Consider the following 7,851-nt stretch of genomic DNA (forward strand, 5'->3'; position numbering starts at 1 on the left):
GTTTGTATAGATAAAATCCAAAAACATTGAAAAATACTAAAAATAAAAAATAGTGTGTTTTTATGTTTTTATATTTTCTGAAAAACCAAAAACATTTTAAAATTAGAAAGTTCCAAAAAGATTGTGATTTTTGTTTGTATAGAAAACCATTTGAAAAAGTCAAAAAGAGTGTGAATTTTTCTGTTTTGTAAAGAAAATCCGAAAAGACAAAAAGATTGTGGTTTTTGTTTGTAAAGAGAAACCCAAAAAGTTTTTGCTTATGATCGCTGAAAATTATGTCATTTGCTTCTATTTTGAAGGACATATACTTGTATATGTTTGGTCCTGATAATTTCTTTAAATCTTCGGGTTAGCCATTTATCTGACAAATGGAAAGTATTTGGGGCGTTCATTAAGCATTCTATTTTATTTTTAGCTGAGAATTTAGTCAGTTATTTAAGTTTGTAAAGCATGCTTGCATGTCTTGGTCCTGTTCTCTACTTGTAGATGAATAGGATAGCCATTAATTTGTGAACTTAAGTTAACTGGGGCAATCTTTAAATCATTTTATGCTCCTCAAAATTTTGAGATTTTGAAGCAAAAAGAGAAAATGATAGTACATTGATTATTTGACCCCAAATCTAGAAAGAAATAAGCTTAGAAGACTGTGTGCTTAATCATTGGTGCATTGATAGGTCTTAAACAAGCTGTTAGAGTAAAGTAAGTGATATAAACTTAAAGAAAAGCCAAATTGAAAGAGGTGTTAGTCTCTAGCAAAAGTCTCGGTGAGGATGGCAGAAATGTAATAACCAGTCATACTCAAGCCTTATATTTGTTGTTCACCCAAAAATAAAATAAAGCAAATAACAAGCGTTAGGATTCTGGACACTGTGAGTCTTTATGTGGCTTAATCATCTGGGTATTCATAAGCATGAATATTTCACTCGCTTTCAAGAAGCAAACCCAAAGTCATTAAACTTGATCACCGTTGTACTTTGTACAATCTAAATTACTGACTTGATCAAAATCCGGTGTTAGTCATACAATTGTTCCTCCCTTGTGTGCGTCTTAATACCAATAAGAAACGGACCCCAGGGGATACAATGTATGTAAGCCGACAGATGGACTCGTGCATACTCACTCACAGTAAAGGAAACTTGATGCATTGCTCAAAAGTTTTCAATTAGTATCAAAAATTTTGATCAACATTATAATGGTTTAAGTCAAGTTGGGGTGATTTGGCAAAAATCAAATTAAGCTTGAACTGAGATTAGGGGCTGATAGTTTCTGATATTCTGTGCGCTAATTGAACCATAAATCATATCACAAAAATGCTCGAAGGTTTGTTATAAGATTTAAGTGGACAACAATATCAATGACCGACTTAACGCCAGTCATAATATCGCTGAAATATAAAACTGTGATGGAAGGGCAATTTGGTCAATATGATTCTCTGCTCAAAACTCAACAAAAATACAAAAATATATTTCGTTTGATAAATCATTGAAAAACACAAAAATATTGTCTATTTTTATGATTCGGATATTCTTTTGTAAATACATTCTTTATTCTTTATTTTACATGTTGGTGCATGATGTCAGTAGTTCAGTATCTGGTGTCTGTAATCGTGTTAGTTTGTTTTGTTTTGGTATTTTAGATAACTTGTCTCACAAGTTCGCCTGATATAAGCGAACTTGTGGACAAGGGAAGTTAATGACAACTTCGCCTAGGCTGTTAGGCGAAGTTGTCGTAGCATATATATTCATGTGTTACGGCTTGTATAAGTGTGTAGGCCATAACGTGTAATTGTGATTGATTGTCACGTGTTAAAGTGTTGCAATACAACGTGTCTTTTGAGTATTCTAACGTGTGTTCGTGTTCGGTGTTAACGTAGTTTACATCTTACGCTCGTATCGTCTTACGTAGGGATTCCGCACCTACGTAGTACGAGATACTTTCGTGTAGATCCGGCTGGGAACCTACAACTGGTATCAGAGCTTTTGCTCGTGATTGTGTGGTTCGGGATTATCATACGAGTGAAGAAATCGTTCCGTTCGACTATTCGCGGAACGAGTTTACGTTGAAATACCGAGTTTTTGTGTCCTACCCATCTACCACCATCAAAAATAACCCATTACACCTTCGCATACCTCGCAATACGTCAAATTCAAACCTGCAAAAACCTTGTGTTCATCAGGCGAAGTTGCCGTCACTGTTCGTAGGGTTTAGGCGAAGTTATAAGGTTAAGCGAAGTTGATTTCAGGCGAAGTTATAGATCAAGCGAAGTTAATGTCAAGCGAAGTTGAGTAAGCGAAGTTGTGGAAAACAAGCGAAGTTAAGCTTAAGCGAAGTTAAGCATAACTTCGCCTACTGGTCACTGTTCAAAATAAAAAAAAAAAAAAAACAAAACAATTTTTTTTCCCTTTGTGTTTTCAAGTAGTGTTTCTTTCAACGATGACTTCAATAAACCTTACGGAACTGGTGAAAATGGAGGTTGAAGCTGGTTCAGCAACTAAGGCTCCAAAAATGCTTAAGGGTACCGATTTCGTTGCTTGGAAAGATCGGTTTGAACAGTATGTTAAATATCAAGATGCTAAGATGTGGGTGTGCATTCAAGATGGATACATTCCACCAACGGCCTTGTTTGAGGGTCGTGAACAGATTAAGAAGTACAATAAGATGGAAGAGGAAGAAAAGAAGATGTATGAGGCAGAAAGTAAAGCTCATGCTGCAATAACAATGGCTCTTCCACAAGAAATTCTTCATACATTCAAGAAGTACAAAACTGCTAGAGAGCTATGGGAAGCACTTGAAAATCGATATGAGGGTAATGTGGGAATACGTGCTTCCAAAACAAAGCTACTAAAAACCCAATTCTCTGTGTTCAAGTATCTGAAAAATGAATCACTTGACGATATCATCACCAGATATTATCACTTGATGACCGAACTCAGCAATTACTCCATTGTATACAAAGAAGAGGAGATAGTAGAGAAACTTCTTGATGCCCTTCCACCGAAATGGGAAATGTATACGGTTTTAATGAGAGAGGATAAAGAATTTGCTAATATTGATCTTGAAACAGCAGTCAATAAGTTACAAAATTTTGAGCTCAACATGGTTCGAAAGGAGACACCGACTGATCAGGTTCAGGATCCGGGAATGTATGGTGCGAAGGTTTCTCCAAGTTCAAGTTCAAAATCAGAATCGTCTGCCTACTACTCAAAGGGAGAATCAAACTCCAACTCAACTCGAGATGGTCATGTGATTCTCAATATGGATGGCGACGTATGCTTCGTGGCTGGAGGTAGTAGTTCTTCAAAACCTCAATCAACAACTGGTAATGTACCCTCAAATGTTCCGACCTACAATTACTCACAGATGCCCATGAGTGTTAAATCAGCTGAACAGCAGTTTGCTCTCTATGCATCCTTCATTGCATCGTATGAAAACTACATCAAAGGTAAAATAGTCGACCCCTGCAACTTTGGATGAAGACTATGATCAGATCGATGCTGATGATTTAGAAGAGATGGATCTGCAGTGGCAGATGGCTATGATTGTAAGAAGGGTTAAGAGATTCATGAAGAAAACAGGTAGAAAGTTCGTTGGAGAAAGACCAGGGTTTGACAAATCAACGGTTAGATGTTACAACTGTCAACAAAATGGTCACTTTGCCAAGGAATGTACAAATGAGAGATTCAAACGTAGTCAGAACAGGCCTGCACAATAGAATGGGGAAGGTAGTGAGAACAGGGCTATGGTATCTAGACAAATGGTGGGTACAACTGGAATCTACAGTTGAGAAAGTGTTCGAACAGGCAAATTTGGTGAACATCGAAACTGGAGGAAACGAGAGAGAGACGGGAGAAAATCAAGCTTATATGGCAGAAGTGAACGATCAGATCTCTGAGATAAGTTCTGAACTTCATTGTATGCAATGTGAAAATCTGTCTGAACAATTGAAAACAGTAACTGATCAGTTTGTTAGTTTGGATGCTCAATTTAAAACGTTAAAAGAAGATCATCATTACACTAAAACTAGAGAAAACAGTTACTCAGTAAAAATAAAAGCTAGTGAAAAAGATATCAGAAGTCTTAAAGCCAGTCTAGCTGATAAAATACAAGTAATTGACCTTAGTTATGAAGTGTTAGAAGAAAAAACCAAACTAATTGCTGAAAGGGATAAACAGATAGCTGATTACCAGGTAAAAGTGGTGGAACTAAACAGAAAAATTGAACAGGTTAGAAATTCCTCAGCAATGCTTGATCACATCGTAAGTGTTCAACGTTCCCCAGTTAACAAATGGGGAATTGAATTTTCTGAAGTTCCACCACCATATAACCATAACTATACGTATAATCCTAGTAATCAGAAATCTGTTGATGTTGAGATTAGTCAGACAATTCCTGTCAAAATTTTGATTAAAGAACCTGAAGTTAGTAAAAGCGAAACGAGTAAGTCAATTTCGAATGTTGAGATTTCTGTTCCCAGCTCTGTCTCATCAAATTCGGACAAGACATCCGAATCAGGTGAGATAAAAGAAGAGGTAACATTACTAAAACGGGGGAAGGAATATAAGCCTAATGAAAAGAGCCCTTCCCTAAATCCGTTCATCCCACCGTATGTAAGACAAACGGGTAGTAATGTAACCTCAACATCTGAAACAACTGTTGAGACAAAGGTTGAACACAGGAGTTGTTTTAGATGCAATCAAATAGGACACCTTATTGCTGATTGCCCTCTAAACCAGAGAAAATTTAGAGGTCTGAGGCCTCCGAAAACTGAGAATAAAACGAATGGTAATTATTATACTGGTAAGAATGCGAACTCACCAAATTTCAGACATTGGACAAATCCAAGATTTCAAAGAAGGCAATCTCAGTTTTTCCCAGTTAACAACCAAACTTACAATTATAATTCAGTGAATTCTCTAAGGTTTGGATGGCCTCATAGTCAATCCTCAAGAAGGTTTCTTTTCAGAACTTACAGAAATCATCCTCAAACTGATTTTGGGCAACCAAAGTACAGGATGCCGTTTAACAGATTTAATCGACCCAAGACCAGTAGGTCTTGGGTCCCTAGATTTTAATCTTTTTCTTTAACTGTGCAGGAACAGTTGAACAGGGCAGTAAACAATCTGTGGGTTGTAGACAGCGACTGTTCCCGGCACATGACTGGTAACAAGAATTTGTTACACGAATGGAAACCTGTTCAAGGAGGTAGGGTAAGTTTCGCTGGAGAGAGTGGTGGTAGAATCACTAGTATTGGAACGGTGACAAATGGAAAAATGAAATTAGAAAAGGTGAATTTTGTTGAAGAATTGAAGCATAACCTACTGAGTGTGTCTCAGATTTGTGACAAAGAATACACGGTGCATTTTACTAAAAATGAGGCAATTGTTCTTTATCCGGGTTTCAAGATACCAGAGGCATGGGTGGTGATGAAAGCTCCATGAGAAAAGAACACGTATGTAATGGATATGAGGTCAACTGAGATGACATCAGAAGAGTCATGTCTTCTGTTGAAGGCGACTGAGTCCGAGTCCGAGTTATGGCACCGAAGAATAGGACATATACATCTTCGTAAAATGAATTACATTGTCAAAAATGGGCTAGTGCTTGGAGTTCCCTTGAAGAACTTTAACTTTGATGATCAATGCTTATCGTGCAAGAAGGGAAAGCAACACAAGAAACCTCATCACTCCAAGAAGGTTAACTCAATTGTCAGTACACTAGATCCAATTCACATGGATCTCTTTGGTCCCGTGAATGTAAAAAGTCTAGGTGGAACGTCATACTGCTTGGTAGTAACCGATGATTACTCTCGATACTCTTATACTTTCTGAAGGCAAAAGATGAGACAGTTCAGTTGGTGATTAACTTGATTACCAAGGTTGAAAACATTGTTGGGAGAAAGGTTAAGTACATCAGGAGTGATAATGGGACAGAGTTCAAGAACTACCAGATGGAGATGTTCTGCTTACAGAAAGGGATAGACCATCAGTACAGCACCCCGTATACTCCGCAAAAAAATGGAGTGGCTGAGAGGAAGAATAGAACGCTAATTGAAGGGGCCAGAACCATGCTAGCTGATGCTAAACTTCCCGTGGTGTTCTGGGCTGAAGCTGTTGCCACAGCCTGTTATATCCTTAATCGTGTTCTAACTGTTAAAAGATTGAATAAAACTTGTTATGAACTTATGCATGGTAGAAAGCCAAACTTGAATGGTCTCGAACCTTTCGGGTCCCCATGTACGATATTAAAGACGAACTCAAAATTTGGTGAGAAAGCCGACGAAGGTATTTTAGTCGGATATGTTGTTGGGACACCCAACAGAAGAGTCTTTAATCTATCGAACAACAAGGTTGAGGTGGTATGTAACACTGACATCACAAGTTACAAACCACCAAAGCCTAGCATGGGACCCGCTGAAGCTTTCGACTATGATAAACTGTTCAAATCTTTTAATATGCCTTACTTGGATTTTGCAGAAGTTGATGAGAAAATTGCTTCACGGATTCTGTATGATGAGGAAGAAAATATTGTGCAACGCCCGCAGTACAATGAATGTCAACCTTCCTCGTCAAGTGCTGTTGATACCCCTGCTGCCCCTACTGAAGAAGAATTCTTCAATCCATTTCACTCTCAACAACGATCACCCATTGATGAACTCTCTTCGAACTTGGAAAACAATCTGGAATCAGCTCGATTCCAACTACTGGAGTTCACAAATATCACCCTTTGGAGAACGTGATAGGTGATCTGTCTGACGGTGTACAAACAAGACGAAGCTTGAATGAGCACACTTGTGTTTACACAAGCATTAAAGAAACGGGTATCATTAATGAATGCTTGTACACCTGCTTCATCAACCAGATTGAACCAAAGAACTATCAAATGGCTCTAAAGGATAGCTTGTGGGTCGAAGCCATGCAGGAAGAGTTAGCACAGTTCGAGAAGATGGAAGTATGGAAATTAGTTGCAAAACCGAAGAATGTGCATGCTATTGGCACCAAGTGGGTTTTCAAATGTAAGAGAGATGGGAAGGGAATAATCATAAGGAACAAGGCGAGGCTGGTAGTAAAAGGGTTTAACCAGCAAGAAGAAATCGACTACAATGAAGTGTTTGCTCCTGTGGCAAGATTGGAAGCGATTCGACTATTTTTGGCGTTTGCTGCACACAATGAGATGAAGGTGTTCCAGTTAGATGTGAAAAGTGCTTTTCTTAACGGTAAAGTCGATGAGGTTGTGTACGTTGAACAACCTCCGGGTTTCCCTGACCCTGATTTTCCTGATCATGTGTACAAGCTGAGTAAAGCGCTCTATGGACTACATCAGGCCCCTCGTGCCTGGTACGCAACCTTATCTGATTACTTACTTGAGAATGGGTTCGAAAGAGGAAAGATCGACAGCACGCTGTTTGTCAAGAGAAAAGGGGGAGATTTTCTACTAGTTCAAGTCTACGTGGACGACATCATATTTGCTGCATCAAAAGTCGTCATGTGTCAGGAGTTTGAAGAAGTCATGAAAAAGAGGTTTGAAATGAGTGCAATGGGTGAATTAACTTTCTTTTTAGGATTGCAGGTTGATCAGAAGAAAGATGGGATGTTCATCCATCAAACTAAATATGTCCAAGATGTTCTCAAACGCTTCAAGATGGAGGACAGCACTCCATTTGATACTCCGGTTTGCGTCAACCACAAACTGGGTGCTGATTCGGACAGTGATGAAGACGTGGACCCCACCCAATATCGAGCAATCATAGGTTCTTTAATGTATTTAACTGCATCTAGATCTGATATTATGTTTGCAGTTTGTCTTTGTGCTCGATTTCAGGCAAGCCCGAAGGAATCTCATTTGAAGGGAGTG

Source organism: Bidens hawaiensis, unplaced genomic scaffold (assembly GCF_021521415.1).
Source record: "Bidens hawaiensis isolate Kalapana, Puna unplaced genomic scaffold, B.hawaiensis_p1.1 tig00014916_1, whole genome shotgun sequence".
NCBI classification, from domain to species: Eukaryota; Viridiplantae; Streptophyta; class Magnoliopsida; order Asterales; family Asteraceae; genus Bidens; species Bidens hawaiensis.